Below are 17,780 nucleotides of genomic sequence, written 5' to 3' on the forward strand. Positions count from 1 at the left end.
AAACTGTCTTCATTTTGTGCTGATCAAATCAGACATTTTGTGTTTGTATGATTTGGAGCACAGCACAATCAATGGTTGCTCGAACACCCGTTCATGATGTTGACTTTTGATTGAAAAATGGTTCCAATTTGTTTGATGCCCAGTGTGAATTTACGCTGGACATCGTTACTGGACTTGCTAATACCATGTTCAGACTACATCAATATCAACCCCGTTGACAACGGGTTATTGGTCTTCTCGGGGACTGTTTTATCTCGTCATAACACAAGAGACATTTCAGTGTTGAACACCTGGCTTAATGTCTGTCTTTGGTTGAAAAATTGTTACAAAATGAAATGTGCCGACATCGAAGACATTTCATAAGTCTGCACATCACCCCCAACACCCAACCTGTCACAACATACGCGTCCACCCACCCCATCGCCCATCTTCAGTTTGTTTCCATGACCTTTTGCTTAAAAGTGCCACTGCTGGTTCAGACAAGCAATTGCACAATGCAACACATGACACAGAAATTGTAAGAAACAGTCTGATTGGCCCAAATCAGACTGCCATATCAAAAACTGTCTATAGTGCAGTTTGTGGTATCATATTGCACCCAGGTTTGACCGGGGAGACAGTGCTGTTGTTCGTTGGGAATAGGTGAAAAAAGATGCTTCACCTCTGACATGTCTTGTCAGTCCAACAGAAAGACTGATTTATGGGGGTCTTTCATGATGACCATTCGACCCATCTGTTATTGCAGGTGAACGAGTAGGAGAACGCAGCACTGTTTTTTACCAGCTCCCTATCAGCTGTGTGAAAATGGTAAAGAGAAAGAGGATAATTTCCATCCATCCATCCATCTATCCATCCATCTTCTTCCCCTTATTCGGGGCTGAGTTATGGGTGGCAGCAACCTAAACAGGGAAGTCTATACTTCCCTGTCCAGCTTTTCTGTGGCGAAACTAAGAGGTTTTCAAGCCAACCAAGAGATGCAATCTCTCCAACGTGTCCTGGGTCTGCCCTGGAGCCTCCTCCCATAGCGACCAGGAGGGATCCTAGTTAGATGGATAGGAAAGAAGATAATGTGGTCGGTCTAATTAGTTGGAACTGTGAAAGGACAACAGGCAACCAGTATCATACACACTGCTTCTTGCATTCTTCACCAGGCAGTTGCTAGCTAGTGCCTCCAAATGACATAATATATGTTGCCAAAGACAGCAAGCCTGACTAGTTAGAACAGTAGTTTTGTAGGCAAGAAAAGGCAAGATTTTCTAACTCTGTAATGTTATGAAGGAAAAAAATTATATATAGTCAAAGTGTGGCATAAGAGGAGTCTTTTCTTAATAATAACTTTTATACCTCAGTCAAGTTGAATTGCAAAAACCACCAAGCACGGTACATTTTCTTACTCTTAAATCCCCTAAATTATTGTCTAAAATATACAGAACACTTTCTAAAATAGATGAATCAATATCCCTTCCTATTGCAAAGTGGGAAGCAGATTTGTCAGTCAGCTTAGACCAAAACCTCTGGTCTCAGATATGCTTAAAAACCTTTAAATTGATTAGAAATCCAAGTCTGCAATTAATACAATACAAAATACTACACAGAGTGCACTATACAGGTCATCGGATGTTCCAGATGGGCTTTACATCTTCCAACAACTGCTCACACTGTCAAGGCAATACACCAGATAATTACATCGACGCTCTTTGGTTCTGTCCACCAGTGCAGAAGCCTTGGTGCGGGATATGTGAAGACTTATCAAAGTGTCTCAAATGTAAAATTCCATTTAACAACATTTAATTTGTTGGGCAAATTGGATGATGTCACTACAGAAACTAATACAGTCCACATGGTTTTACTGCCCTATGCATTGCCAAGAAAACGGTCCTCAGCCCTGGCGCAGGGGGCCTCTGGCGCATCGGCCTAACTAGGGGGCTCTTCAACTGACAGGGAGTTTGTTCCATCCTTGCAGAAGTCCACTCTGCAGGTGGGGGAGAGTCATAGGAGAGGTGGAGAATAAACTTAACCTGGGTGTCTACTGTCTTGTGCAGTCTGGGAGATAATGGAATGTTAGGGTGGGTACAGTTTCAATTCAATTCAATTCAATTTTATTTATATAGCGTCAAATTACAACAAAAGTCGCCTCTGCGGTGGGGTCGGGTGGGCTGCCCCGGGTCCTGTGGGGCTGGGCGGTTCTGCTGCCATAGGCCCCGGTCTGGATGGGCCTGGGCTCCCTTGCCTTGGTGGGTGCCGAAGGACCGGGGTGCCTACTGGGGTCAGCGGGGGAGCTGGCCCCAGGGAGGGGCATCTTGCTCCTCCCTTCTTTTCAGCGGAAAAAGCAGGCAGCGGGAAAAGCAGGGGTGGGGGACTCATTGTCTACGTTAACAACAGATACTGCAACCCCGGACACTTCTCCGTTAAAGTTTCGGTATGCCGTCCGGAACTGGAGCTGCTAGCTGTTAGCTTGCGAGATGCATACAGAGCCACCCCCCTCCCCCCACTAGGGAAGTCAGACCACAACCTGGTTTACCTACAGCCACAGTACACACCCCTCATCCAAAGGCAGCCTGTCACAACACGCTCCATCAGGAGATGGACCCCAGAAAACTGAACAGGACAGAGGTGGACCCCTGCCTGGTCGCTTGGATCTCCGACTACCTCACCGACAGGCCACAGTACGTCAGGCTGAAGGACATCACGTCTGACACTGTGGTCAGCAGCACAGGAGCACCACAGGGAACTGTGCTGTCCCCTCTTCTCTTCACCCGGTACACCTCTGACTTCTGCTACAACTCTGAATTATGCCACATTCAGAGGTTTGCAGACGACACAGCCATCATGGGGTGTATCTGGGATGATCAGGAAGAGGAGTACAGAAGTCTGGTGAGGAACTTTGTCGCATGGAGTCACACAAACCACCTGCAACTCAACACCTCAAAGACTAAGGAACTGGTTGTGGACTTTGGGAGGTCCAGAGCAGGTCCACTGCCGGTTCAGATAGAGGGGGAGGAGGTGGAGGTGGTCAACAAGTACAAGTACCTCGGGCTGTGGGTGGACAACCACTGGACTGGTCATGCAACACAGAGCGCCTGTATAAAAAAGCCCAAAGCCGACTGTACTTCCTCAGGAGGCTGAGGTCTTTTAACATCTGCAGGAAGCTCCTGAGGATGTTTTACCAGTCAGTGGTTGCTGGAGTACTTTTCTATGCTGTGGTGTGCTGGGGGAGCAGCACAGCAAAGAAGGACTCATCCAGGCTGGAAAAACTGATCAGGAAGGCTAGCTCTGTGGTCGGCATGAAGCTGGACACTCTGGTGACAGTGGCAGAGAAAAGGACACTAAAGAAACTGCTGGACATTATGGACAATGCTGGGCATCCTCTGCACACGGCCATAAACAACCAGAAGAGTCTGTTCAGTGACAGGTTGCGTCTCCCAAAGACAAGAACCAACAGACTTAAAAACTCCTTTGTCCCACACGCCATCAGACTGTTTAACTCCTCTCTGGAGGGGAGAGGGAGGGGAGACAGGAGGACAAAGGAGGGGGGAACAACTAAGCCGTAGTGCCTCTTCACTTCACCGTGCAATTACCTTTTCGTGCAATACTTTTTGTTAATAGTCAACGGTGCAATAGACTCCATACTTGAAATGTGCAATTCACTTGTATTTTTATTTTATTCCTATTTATTCTATTTATCCCCTTTGTATATTTTATCTATATATGTCCTTGTATTTATATGTGTGTGTGTGTGTGTGTGTGTGTGTGTGTGTATATGTATATATATATATATATATATATATATACATACACATACACACAGTGTTGGGAAGGTTACTTTTAAAATGTATTCCAATACAGAATACATGCCCCAAAATGTATTCTGTAACGTATTCCGTTACGTTACTCAATGACAGTAACGTATTCTGAATACTTTGGATTACTTAATATATTATCATGCTGTTTACAACAACGTGAATGTACTATTGCTGTGTGATTTATTACTATTACTGAAGGTCCGCGACTCCGAACTGTAGTAAAGGGACCTCTGACTAATACGGCGGGGTCCCTGTCGGCTCGTAGCCGAAAAATAGCTTTACTTTGTTGTGTGGGTCAACTTTTCTTGCGAGAGACAGAGAGAGGCGTTGAAAGACTGCTCCTTCCATCCATCCATCCATTTTCATCCGCTTTGTCCGGGGCCGGGTCGCGGGGGCAGCAGCCTAAGCAAAGAGGCCCAGACCTCCCTCTCCCCAGCCACCTCCTCCAGCTTATCCGGGGGAATACCAAGGCGTTCCCAGGCCAGCCGAGAGATATAATCTCTCCAGCGTGTCCTGGGTCTGCCCCGGGGCCTCCTCCCGGTGGGACATGCCTGGAACACCTCACCCAGGAGGCGCCCAGGGGGCATCCTTGTCAGATGCCCGAACCACCTCAGCTGGCTCCTTTCGATGTGGAGCAGCAGCTGCTCTACTCTGAGCCCCTCCCGGATGGCCGAACTTCTCACCCTATCTCTAAGGGAGAGGCCAGCCACCCTTCGGAGGAAGCTCATTTCTGCCGCTTGTATCCGCGATCTCGTTCTTTCGGTCACTACCCACAGCTCGTGGCCATAGGTGAGGGTAGGGACGTAGATCGACCGGTAAATTGAGAGCTTCGCTTTTACACTCAGCTCCTTCTTCACCACGACGGACCGGTGCAGCGTCCGCATTACTGCAGCTGCAGCCCCAATCCGTCTGTCGATCTCCGGCTCCCTTCTCCCATCACTCGCGAACAAGACCCCGAGATACTTGAACTCCTCCACTTGGGGCAGGAACTCATCCCCGACCCGGAGTGGGCACTCCACCCTTTTCCGGCTGAGAACCATGGCCTCAGATTTGGAGGTGCTGATCCTCATTCCCGCTGCTTCACACTCAGCTGCGAACCGCTCCAGTGCGAGCTGGAGGCCCTCACCCGATGAAGCCAACAGAACCACATCATCTGCAAAAATCAGAGATGAGATTCTGAGGCCACCAAAGCGAAAGCCCTCCGCCACTTGGCTGCGCCTAGAAATCCTGTCCATAAAAATTATGAACAGAACCGGAGACAAAGGGCAGCCCTGGCGGAGCCCATCACCCACCGGGAACGAGTCCAACTTATTGCCGGCAATGCGAACCAAGCTCTTGCAACGGTTGTATAGGGATCGAATGGCCCGTAGCAATGGGCCAGACACCCCATACTCCCGCAACACCTCCCACAGGACACCCCGAGGGACACGGTCGAATGCCACAAAACACATGTAGACTGGTTGGGCAAACTCCCATGCACCCTCAAGTATCCTGGAGAGGATAAAGAGCTGGTCCAGTGTTCCGCGACCAGGACGAAAACCGCATTGTTCCTCCTGTATCCGAGGTTCGACTAACGGACGAACTCTCCTTTCCAGCACCCTGGCATAGACTTTCCCAGGGAGGCTGAGGAGTGTGATCCCCCTGTAGTTGGAACACACCCTCCGGTCCCCTTTCTTGAAGATGGGGACCACCACCCCGGTCTGCCAGTCCACAGGTACTGCCCCTGATCTCCACGCAACATTGCAGAGGCGTGTCAACCAGGACAGCCCTACAACGTCCAGAGCCTTCAGGAACTCGGGGCGGACCTCATCAACACCAGGGGCTCTGCCACCAAGGAGTTGTTTAACTGCCTCAGTGACCTCGCCCCCGGAAATTGGCGGGTCATTCCCCTCATCCCCAGACTCTGCTTCCTCCTCGGAAGACGTGTCAGTGGGATTAAGGAGGTCCTCGAAGTATTCCTTCCACCGCCTGACAATTTTCTCAGTCGACGTCAGTAGCGCTCCGCCAGCACTATACACAGTGCAGGTAGAGCACCGCTTTCCCCTCCTGAGACGTCTGACAGTTTGCCAGAATCTCTTCGAGGCAGCCCGAAAGTCTTTTTCCATGGCCTCTCCGAACTCCTCCCACACCCGAGTTTTTGCTTCAGCCACTGCCCGAGCCGCATTCCGCTTGGCCTGTCGATACCTGTCGGCTGCCTCCGGAGTCCCACAGGCTAACCAAGCCCGATAGGACTCCTTCTTCAGCCTGGTGGCTCCCTTCACCTCTGGTGTCCACCATTTGGTTCGGGGATTACCACCACGGCAGGCACCAACCACCTTGCGGCCGCAGCTCAATGCAGCAGCTTCGGCAATGGAGACGCTGAACATGGTCCATTCGGACTCAATGTCCCCAGTCTCCCTCGGAATGCTGTTGAAGCTCTGCCGGAGGTGTGCTTTGAAGATCTCGCGGACTGGGGCCTCTGCTAGACGTTCCCAGCACACCCTCACTACGCGTTTAGGTGCACCAGGTCTGTCCAGCGTCTTCCCCCGCCACCTGATCCAACTCACCACCAGGTGGTGATCAGTTGACAGCTCAGCCCCTCTCTTTACCCGAGTGTCCAGAACTCCTTATTAAACTTATTGTTTTCGGAGGAAAACACGAACACGGTGTACAGTCGAGTCTTAATAGCTTACTTACAACTGGGCTCGTCAGGCACTCTTCTTGGCTGAAGTGGTTATTATTATATTTACATGTTTCCAGCTCCCGTTTTTCCTCGATGACAACTCGTACCTTTCCACTCCCCTTTTTCTCCCTCCTCGCTCACAGACACATAACGTGTATGGCAGTCCATTCTCCCTGCAGCACGGACTACACTGCCCATGATGCTACATTCTTTAGAGCTATGCTTGTAGCATTCTGCCTGTTAGCTTAGCACAACAACAACAACAACAACGAAAAGGCGCTCTCTCACCCAGGAAACACACAGTCGCAGAGAGAGAGAGAGAGAGAGAGCGTCGCCCTGTAACCATGGCAACCGTAACGCTGCCGCCTGGAACAACAGAACGTAGCTGTCAAACAAAACCCAAACAGTCCTGACCCGCGACAATATGAAACAGGAAAGTACCTTAGTGTAATCCATTTATTTCAACAAAGTAACTGTATTCTGAATACCACCTTTAAACGGTAACTGTAACGGAATACAGTTACTCATATTTTGTATTTTAAATACTGTTACGTTTTGGTGTTGTCGGTGTGTTGCTTTTGGCGTGACTGTTATGTGTTTCCTGTTTTACTTTGAAAGTCTGTGTTATCTTAGTGTGTTCAGTTTACGTTTCCCTGTCTCGTCAGGTCTAATTTGCCCCAGCTGTGTTTCCCTCCTGTTGTCCATTCCCTGATTGCCCTTCTATGTATTTAAGCCTTGTGTTTCAGTGTGTCATGGTCGCGATCTTCCCCCCCGTTGTAAATAGTTTGACGTCTGGTGTTTGGTGATGTAAATAAATGTGGTGTTTTGCTTTAAATCTCGTTTTGGGATTATTTTTATTTTCCTTTTTTTTTATTTTTCTGCGTTGCACCCCGGTTGCCTAGGCCGGGGTGTAACATATGGGGGCTCGTCCGGGATCGCTGGAGGGTCCGAAGGAGGGACAGCTTCGGCCTTCTGTCTTCGCTGGAGGATCCGAGGGACCGCTCCAGCCTTCTGCAGCTGGTGGGCTGCGTGTCCGTGTGTGCAGCTGGTGGGCTGCGTGTCCGTGTGTGCAGCTGGTGGGCTGCGTGTCCGTGTGTGCAGCTGGTGGGCTGCTCATCCGCCTTCGCTGGAGCGTCCGAGGGACCGCTCCAGCCTTCATCCGCCTTCGCTGGATGGTCCGTGGGACCGCTCCAGCCTTCGTCGTCCGCTGGAGGGTCGGTGGGGCCGCTCCAGCCGTCATCAGCTTCGTCTGCCTTCGCTTCAGCCATCCGCCTTCGCTGGAGCGTCCGAGGGACCGCTCCAGCCTTCATCCGCCTCTGCTGGAGGGTCCGGGGGACCGCACCAGCCTTCGTCGTCTGCTGGAGGGTCCGTGGGACCGCTCCAGCCTCCATCAGCTTCGTCTGCCTTCATCCGCCTTCGCTGGGGGGAGGGTCCGTGGGACCGCCCCAGCCTTTGTCGTCGCTGGAGGGTCCGTGGGACCGCTCCAGCCTTCATCCGCCTCTGCTGGAGGGTCCGGGGGACCGCACCAGCCTTCGTCGTCTGCTGGAGGGTCCGTGGGACCGCTCCAGCCTCCATCAGCTTCGTCTGCCTTCATCCGCCTTCGCTGGGGGGAGGGTCCGTGGGACCGCCCCAGCCTTTGTCGTCGCTGGAGGGTCCGTGGGACCGCTCCAGCCTTCATCCGCCTTCGCTGGAGGGTCCGAGGGACCGCTCCAGCCTTCGTCGTCTGCTGGAGGGTCAGTGGGACCGCTCCAGCCTCCATCAGCTTCGTCTGCCTTCGTTTCAGCCTTCGTTTGTTTGATCAAACATTTCACTTGGGGTTACATGTTTGATTTTTGGGTGGGGGGAAATGTTACGTTTTGGTGTTGTCGGTGTGTTGCTTTTGGCGTGACTGTTATGTGTTTCCTGTTTTACTTTGAAAGTCTGTGTTATCTTAGTGTTTTCAGTTTACGTTTCCCTGTCTCGTCAGGTCTAATTTGCCCCAGCTGTGTTTCCCTCCTGTTGTCCATTCCCTGATTGCCCTTCTATGTATTTAAGCCTTGTGTTTCAGTGTGTCATGGTCGCGATCTTCCCCCCCGTTGTAAATAGTTTGACGTCTGGTGTTTGGTGATGTAAATAAATGTGGTATTTTGCTTTAAATCTCGTTTTGGGATTATTTTTATTTTCCTTTTTTTTTTATTTTTCTGCGTTGCACCCCGGTTGCCTAGGCCGGGGTGTAACAATACGTAACGGCGGTACATGTATTCCGTTACTCCCCAACACTGTGTGTGTATGTATGTATGTATATATATATATATATATATATATATATATATATATATATGTATATATGTATGTATATATGTGTATATATATATGTATGTATATATATGTGTATATATATATGTATGTGTATATATATGTGTATATATATATGTATGTATATATATATATATGTGTATATATATATGTATGTATATATATGTGTATATATATATATGTATGTATATATATGTGTATATATGTATATATATGTGTATATATATATATGTATATATATGTGTATATGTGTATATATATGTGTATATGTGTATATATATATATGTATATGTGTGTATGTATATGTGTGTGTGTATATATATATGTATATGTGTGTATATATATATATGTGTATATGTGTGTATATATATATGTATATATATACTATGCTGTCCTCGCCCTGAGTCTCTTAGTTTCACCAGCTAGACAGCGAGATAACGATGCTCCAATAACCAGACTTATTTTCCTTTTTGCGCTGATTTATTGAAGAATGGCCTCTGACCATTGCCTTCTCTTTGACCATCGTAAAACTGAAAGTACAAAATACTGTATTAGCTAACTAACATTGTAAACTAGCTTGTTACCCTCTTACTGCAAGCTAACAAGATAAAACTTTCAAATGTACAAATTATCGTACCATTTTTACACAAAACAAAAGAATAATTATTTTATCGACACTCATACTTACAGACATATCTTGTCCAAGGCAACAACATTTTAAGGTCCGTATCAGCTTAGAACGATAACATTACGGTATCACTTTCCGCCATCTTTTATTTCTTCTTCACGTTCTCATTTTTTTCCTTTCCCAAAGTAACCGAACCCAAAGCAGCCACTAGAGGGAGCTCTAGGGCAGCTTACAACTATAATATCCGATTTAAGTTATAAAAGGCAGAACATATATATATATATATATATATATATATATATGTATGTATAATATTCTGTAACTCGTAACTTCTGTCGGTGCTGTGCTTTTTTGGAAACCGAATTTCCCAGAGGAACCCACCCGAGGGATTAATAAAGTTTTATCTTATCTTATCTTATCTTATCTTTTCCTCCCCATCCCCGGCTGCCTCCCTCTTCCCGCTCCAACACACCCACCCACACGAGTAGGGCCTAGGGGTGCGGGTGTGTCACCAGGGTGCAGGGGAGGCATTCCCCCCCTCTGTCCCCTTCTGGCCACCTGTGCCTCAATTTTATTCCACAACTTAGACATCCACATTACTCACACTCTCATAACACATACATATAGGGTCTTGAGGGTGGGCATGTTAACGGCGTCCAGTGGACGGTCTGTGTATTTAACCCCACCTCTGGCGCTGGTGCCCACCTCTCAATTTTAAATCCATGTAGACATTGAGGGTTCTGGGGAGGGGCCGTGCTAACACCCGCTGCTCTCTGGCAGCAGCACCATGCTCTCCCGTGTTTTAAATGCACCTTAGAACAACACGCAGCAACACTACACATTCATTCATTCATTTCATTCATTCATTTATTTGTTCATTTTCGGGCACAACAAATACCTATATTGAACATAAAATGCACAAAACAAAAAACAAAAATTGCCTGAAAAAGGAGTGGGACGAAGAAAACTTATTAAATCCCACCCCATATACTCACTCATCAACAAAAAAAACAATAAACTTCCCGCAGCTACGCCCATCATTGCATACCCATCAACACATGAGCGAGAGGAGGGAGGTTTGAGGTCCTCACACACCCCTGTTCTCTGCTGGCCATCGGGGCGGGGGGGCTGGAAGGAGGTGTTGGCCGTCCAATTGGGATCTGGGATATGGGGCCTCCCTGCTGCTGCGGATCCTGGGGCGGTCTGCTTGCCTCCACCCCAGGTGAAAGGGTAACATCTCCTGAGTCTAGGTGCAATTTCCCCCTCTAGGCGCGAGGGTACCTGGACCCGGGGTATAGAGTTTGTTTGGGGAGTGCGATTGTGTGTACAGTGTCCATGTATGTCTATCCCTACATTGGGTGAGTGCTGAGTGTTTGTATATGTGTGCATGAGGGTGGGAATGCTTGTTTGTGTCTGTGTGTGCCTGTTTGTCTGTGTCTATATGTCAGGTCGGGTCTAACACTCCACCTCTCTGGGAACTCCCAGGCCCTCCAAAGGCCTATCTCCCCTCACCACACTTCCTGCCGGTAACTGATGCCCTCAGGGGTCGGTACGTTGGTGGTTCTTGGTGTCCGGGGCTAGGCGCTCAGGTATGTACCAGCTCACTCCTGGTGATTACTTAGCAGGGCCTGGTGCCTGTTGCTCGGTCAGGCCTCTTCGGGGGCAAAGGGGGCCCTCGGGCCTACGGCCTCTGGGCCTGCGGCTCGGTTCACTGTGGCACAGCTGGCTGCTGGCAGAACCGGCGGGCACGCCACTGCAGCCCCCTCTGGCTTCTGCTCCATGGCTACCGGGTGACCCCTCATCTGGGTCTCTTCTCAGCTCTTCCCAGGAGGGTGGCACGGATGTCCCTCCGGTTGTCCTCCTTGGGCTCTCGCATTCTGGGGCCTCTGGATGTCTGGAGGCTGGATCTCCTCCATGCCTGCTTCATGCCCTGGGGGACAGGGCTATGGCTCTCTACATCCTCTAGCAGACCATTACATGGGGAAACCTTTTGAATACAAGCACGCTGATCCACACAGGTGTGCACACAGGTGTTTACTGTTCATAGACATAAACTACACCTCTATTGGCTGCTATTTCCAAGCACATTGTGCGCTGTCGGTCCTGCTTGCTACACAACAACATTGAATATTTAGTATTTACTGCTGTTTACACATAGCTAGATTAACGTGATTGTGTTGTGTTTAGTATGTTGCTCTGTGGTTTTTTTTTTTTGCTTGTTTTCTCTTCTTTTTCTCTCAGCAGGTGATCCAGGAGATTTTTTTTTCTTCTTTCTCTTTTTAATTGCCCTTTCTCACTGTCCCTCTTCTATTCTGTTTTTCTTTTCCTTCATCTTTCTTTCTCCCTTTCCTATCCCTCAGTCATGTCTGTCCCGTCTGTAACAACTGAAAATAAAATAAAATAAATAATAACAACAAAGGTTGATCAAATGGACCAATATGGCAAGGCCATGATGATCCATTTGGCAAAGTAAATCCATTGGGTATCTTTGTTGGTCTTCAGACAACAGTTCTGACGGGTAAAGAACCAAATGGGACAGGCAAAATAAAAAAATAATAATAATAAAAAATAATAATAATAATAACTTTTATATATATTCTTAAAGCAAAATATTATATAGTAAAGCTTTCGGTTTAGTCAATTTACTTCCCTGCGCTCACCTACTGTCACGAACTCTGAGTAGTGACCGAAAGAATGAGATCGCAGATACAAGTGAGCTTTCTCCAAAGGGTGTCTCTTCCTTTGAGATGGGGTGAGGGGTTCAGCCATTCAGGAAAGGCTCAGAGCAGCTCCACTACTCAACCACATTGAAAGGAGACAGCTGAGGTGGTTCGGCCATCTAACGGGATGGCTCTTGAGTCCCTCCTGGGTGAAGGTGTTCTGGGCATATACCACCAGGAAGAGGCCCCAGGGTAGATCCAGGACACACTGGAGAAATCTCTCAGTGGGCCTGGTGTTCAAGTGGGTGAACTGGAGGAGGTGGTTGGTGAGAGGGAGGCATGGGCTTCTCTGCCTATGCAGAGAAGCAGAAAAAAGACTGCACAGAAGAAGAGAATGGATGAACATTAATATCATTAAAACAAAACAAAAGATATGCCCCCTTTCTTCTGTAGCTTGTTGGTGGTCGTTGTTGTTATTTGTGATTTCACTATGCATGTATCTCTCTTTTCTGTTTTTTTTCCTTTCACCCTGCAATAGATGTCTGTCCATCCATGAGCCTGTTTCTGCTGTGAGTTCTTTATCCCCACTGTCTCCGAGTGCTTACTAATAGAGATCATCAGATTACTGGGACTGTCTTTCTGTAGTGTATTTACTTTGCAATATATAGACTGTTGTGTTGAACTGGTGTCACATAAATCAAACTAATGCACTGTAGTTTTTAGCAGAAGGAAGTGATGCATCAGTTAAGAGGTATTTTCAGTCCCATTTGGTGATCTGCTGAGTATTAATGACAGCAGGGTGATATTTGTTGGAGTCAAAATAAAACTTGAATCTGTCTTAAATGAAGATTTTAATTTGTTGGCCCTTTGTATTTTTAGAATGCGCCTCAGACCCAAGTTTAATTGAGTTCCTTGAATCATCCTGGCTTCCAAACTTTAAATGTGAGTGGCTGAAGAGCCCTCGCAGCATACAAAGCCTTCCACTCCAGCCCTCTTTGTCCTCGATTCCACAGACGCAAACACTGACACATACACCAATGCATCTTTGCACAGTACATGAGGATCACCCAGATCTCACACAGTGATCACACTCTGAATCCAAAAGGAAAGTGACACAATAGGGACACAAAAGCATCACATCTTCATCTAAGGGGAACTGCTTCTTATCGCTTAAGGTGAGGCTCAACACTTGCTCTGCTTGGAGGATATGTGGGTAGCTTTTCCCTTCTCAAGTGGACCAGTCACCCACTTTATATGAAGATTAGACTCACTTCACAAGACTGGATGTGACAGGAGGAAAACAAACAGAGACACTAAGTTAACAACCCTGTTATACTGTAGTCTCTTTTTGGATTTTCACTGTGTTGAAACCTTTTTATCCATTCTAAAGTAAAATATCTCAAAGGTCTTTGAATTTCAGAGAATTTATAGAAAATAGATTAGTTAAAATCTGAAGCATAAGGGACAAAAGCTTGATTAGTCAAAGCCTGACTGAAAGCACTGAGCATTTCACATAGTTTTAGGATTATAATACACACACACAAACACACATGTTGGGTATTCATATCTTATGGGGACCTCTAATTGAAGTAATCCTTTCCCTTGCCCCTAACCATGAAAAATGAATGCCTAACCCTTACCCTAAACCTAACCAAAACCTACACGAAAATCAAAGTTTGAGTCTCAAAATTGCCTTCAAACTTGTGGGGACCAGGATTTTGGTCCCCATAAGGGCTGTTGGTCCTTATGTATAGTAAATTTTAAATGTCTGGTCCCCACAAAGATATAAATACACACTCAACTACACACAGACATACAAACACACACACACACAAACTCCTTTCTGATGTGAATTTTGAGGCTATTTGTATTTATTTAATTCAACATAATAAAACTTAAGATCTAATTAGGGCAAAGGTATTGTTACATTTTTATGTTTCATTGTATTTGACTATTTTTTGTCATACCATATAATAATAAAATATTGTTCTACGTGCCTTTGTATGGTCTTTACTGTACCCATAGTGTATCAATTTAAAAAGCTGTTTTCTGTCAATGAAAAAAATTAACAGAATAACGTTATTAATAACTTTGTGCTGTGCTTCAATTGGCATACTGCTGTACAAAGTAACCAGGTGGTGAATTTCTTTGCACTTCTCTCTGTCAGTGCTGATAATGCCAATGTTAGTTAGCTAATAGTAGCAGATTTTCTTTCAGGCGAGGAAAATTGTTGTCTTCACTGTCGAAGAATTTAGTATTATGCAGATTTTCTGTGCTGAAGAAGTGAACCTTGCTTTGAGACACAAATGTTCAACTTAGAAATTAGCAGCCAATTAATAGTAAAATTTCACATTTTCTTAAAACAACAGTATGTGCTCTGGTTCCACAGCCAGCGGCTTATAAACAAGCACAACTACAGACGAGAAGAGGCAAACAGAAATACAGTGTTTTTATATGTGTGTGTGTGTGTGTGTGTGTGTGTGTGTGTGTGTGTGTGTGTGTGTGTGTGTGTGTGTGTGTGTGTGTGTGAGGATGACTTTGATTTAGTCAAAATCAAGGTGTGTCTTAGAAATGAGCCTCACAGTGCTGACTTCAGTGGCTTTCTTTGCTGTGTGTGTGTGTGTTTTCTCAGAGATTCATTGCAGCGGATCTCAACAGAACCCACTCTCTTTTACAATGACTTAAATGTCCCAGATCTGTCTTTGACTCAGCGTCATCTCCAAGTATGTTTGTAAGTGTGTTGTCTGTGCACGTTTTCCCATGCACACACGCACACACAAACACACACATGCACACGTGCTTCCACTGCTTCACATAATCCTGCTAAGAAATTAACATTTCATGGACGACACTGAGGTTTGTCAACTGGATCTCATCAAAATTTCATCCCTAATTATGGAAGCAGAGCCGTAGGGTGATCCCCCACATACCCACCCCCTCTTCCCGCAAGGTGAACTACCAGGCTGAACCGATCCGAGCAAGCTGCTGGTGAACGCGCGAGAGAGGGAGGAAAATAATTGTTGATGATATCTGGGAATCATTTCAAGCATTCCGAGAAAGACAAATAAACATTATTAATGATTGGAAGATACAGTGTTTCCCACCAGAGCCTGAAAATTCATGAGCAAGGCTTTTTAGTATAAACCTGAGGGTGAAGAGTGTAGCATCTGACTGAGGCTTAATAAGATGAAGTTTTAAAAAAATTCTCAGAATTATGATGTTTACTAAGAATTCACTCTTAAAGTCAGGACCAAATCCTGGCATAGGTAAGTGATTCACCAAGTATCTTAGCCCTTAAAAGAGCTCCTAAGGTGATAAAGTGTTCAGAGTGGGGAAGATGACATTTAGAGGATTAAGAGTTTTTTGAGCAGGGAAAAAATGGCAGAAAGACAAAGTTTAGAGGAACTGGAATACGGCAAAAAGGTGAAGGAAGCCGAATATATGAAATTCATATAATCTGGTTCATCTTTTGAAAGGTGCTTCTGTGATAACAAAAAATTGCAGATTTTCATGGAAATGCATCACTGTCTCTTACATTTTGATTAGAGTGAAGATTTAGGGGTTGGCTCCCTGGGGTTTTCTGGTTTTTGGGAATTTGGGAATTATTGCTCCAAAGTGTACCCTGCATTACTCTCCTTTTTATTTACAGTGTTTCTGTGATTTACTTAATCAGTGTTGAAAATATTAGTTAAGACCACAAACCCAACAGTAATGTGTTCACTGAAGTCATAAATGAAGCAAAACTTTCTCTTTGGCTGCAAAATAATTCAAATTGTATAGAAGTCTAAGGAGTCGCCCTCTGCTGGACATTGGACATAAAGCAGGGTTTATTTGATTTTAACATTGTCTTTGGTTTTTTATTGCATGGCTAGATCTATATTTTATTGCACAGTTTACGCATGAAATTTATGCAAAAATAACTGCCAGTAGCTGTCGAGTTGCAGTCAAATGGTGCAAACATCTTTCCGGATACTTCACAAGTTGGACTTCAGTTGTCGTACAGCACAAGTGTACCAATAAATGTAGCTCAACAGAGACACACTGACTATTTGTTCACTTTGAAATCACTACCATTTCAATAAGTAATCCATTCTTAGGTCTCATCCCAGCGAGACCTGCATTTGCACACCCCCCCTCCCGTGTTGACTGTGGATATGTCCTTGAGTTCTGCTTAAGCAGGACTTTGTATGCAGCTTCTGAAAACTTTTTGAATGGCTGTTGGTACAAAATGTCTTTCATCCTAATGTAGGCTGAACTAATAGAAAAATACAGAATATTTCAGACAAAAATTACCTCTGTATAGGAAGCTTGTCAAAAATGCTTGCATTTTATTTCAACATTTAAGTGAAGTGGAAGTGGAAAATATCACAGTGAGCTGCGGGAAGCAAAACAAAATTAGAGTAGAGCAGCTCCCAAATGGCCTACACATATCAGATTGTATTGCTGATTGTAAATGCAAACTCTGAATCAAGGGAAAAGAAACACAAGGAGAATGTTACCAAATGTCGAGCGTAAATTGGAATATGAGAGAAATAAAAATAAGGTCACAGCAGAAACAGTTGGAGTAATGTCTGCCTTCACATTCAGAATAGTGCCGCTAATATAGTAAAGGCAGTCAGTCTAATGACATTGAGCCACTGTGCTAAACCCCGGTGAAAATCGCCTCACTGGAAACCACCACACCTCTGACTCCTCTACCACATGTCCATAAAGACAGGCTGCCTTGATTTCTCCAAATGACTTCTAAAATGCTGCAGCAACAGAAGCCGGGATTGCACGTTCATCACAGAAAAGCCTTCCAGCCAGCAGCCCACCAATGAGAGGACTCCGGGGAACAAACCGGTAACCATTTGATTAGAGACCTCACTGAAGAGGAATGTTCTCCTCCAAGGAGCTCAGGGCTTTGATTGCACCACAGCAGCGAGAACATGGGTGCAATCAAGGGAGGATTTGGACTCGTGTTCCTGTCATCACCCTCGCTCTCTCACACACACACAGCACAAACTGGGCATGGCCTGCCAGCTGTGGGTAACTCATTCTATTACATGTGTGAAAGCGATAAATGTCTTTGTGGTTTGGGAGTGACAGCCAGATAAGCTAGCACGGTGTGCTCGTATTTACATTCTTAGTTTTTTGATTTATTTAATGACCTTTTGATTCAAACTGAAGTGGTTAAAGCCAACCGGTGTGCTACGTTTTGCTAAATGCTACTGTCACTGCTACTATGCTAACAATGCTAATGCCAACATGCTGGTGTTAAGCAAGATTTTTTTTGTTTGTTAAGCATAAAAAAGGCACCAAACTCAAAAGATCAACGGATGAGCCAGTGTTATGTCTACACATAGCAGACAATTTAGCAAAGGACCAATTTCTTACTTGCAGCCTGTCGCAAAAACACACTATTTGTTTCCATTGCTTTACTCGCATCTACAAACAAAAAAAACCCCCAAACCCTCCAAAAAGACACTTAACTGAAAAACTGGCATATCTGGGCTTGGTGTACAATGTTTCCTTAAAAAAATGAGGAAGCTGGACAAGTAGGCTTAAAAACCTATCTACAGCATACATTTGAACAGTAGCTGAAAGTCACATTCTTAAAAAAAGCTAGAAAAACATTCAGCAAAGATCTGACACAGGACTTGAGAGCCAGTGATGTTGCCTTGTCAAAACTGATGGAATTACAAACATGAAAAGCACTGTAAGATTTTGATATACCAAGAAATATGATCTGG

General features: G+C 45.7%; 1 protein-coding gene across 1 annotated transcript in view; it reads right to left on the reverse strand.

Moving 5' to 3' along the window:
• LOC147302344 (gamma-aminobutyric acid receptor subunit gamma-3-like) overlaps positions 1 to 17,780 on the reverse strand; it is a 179,048-nt gene that overhangs the window by 159,288 nt on the left and 1,980 nt on the right. The window lies entirely within an intron of this gene.

Source organism: Aulonocara sp. 'chitande type north' Nkhata Bay, linkage group LG23, assembly GCF_057382095.1.
Source record: "Aulonocara sp. 'chitande type north' Nkhata Bay isolate Kocher_YH1m ecotype deep benthic linkage group LG23, A_spYH_male_GT1.1, whole genome shotgun sequence".
NCBI lineage: Eukaryota > Metazoa > Chordata > Actinopteri > Cichliformes > Cichlidae > Aulonocara > Aulonocara sp. 'chitande type north' Nkhata Bay.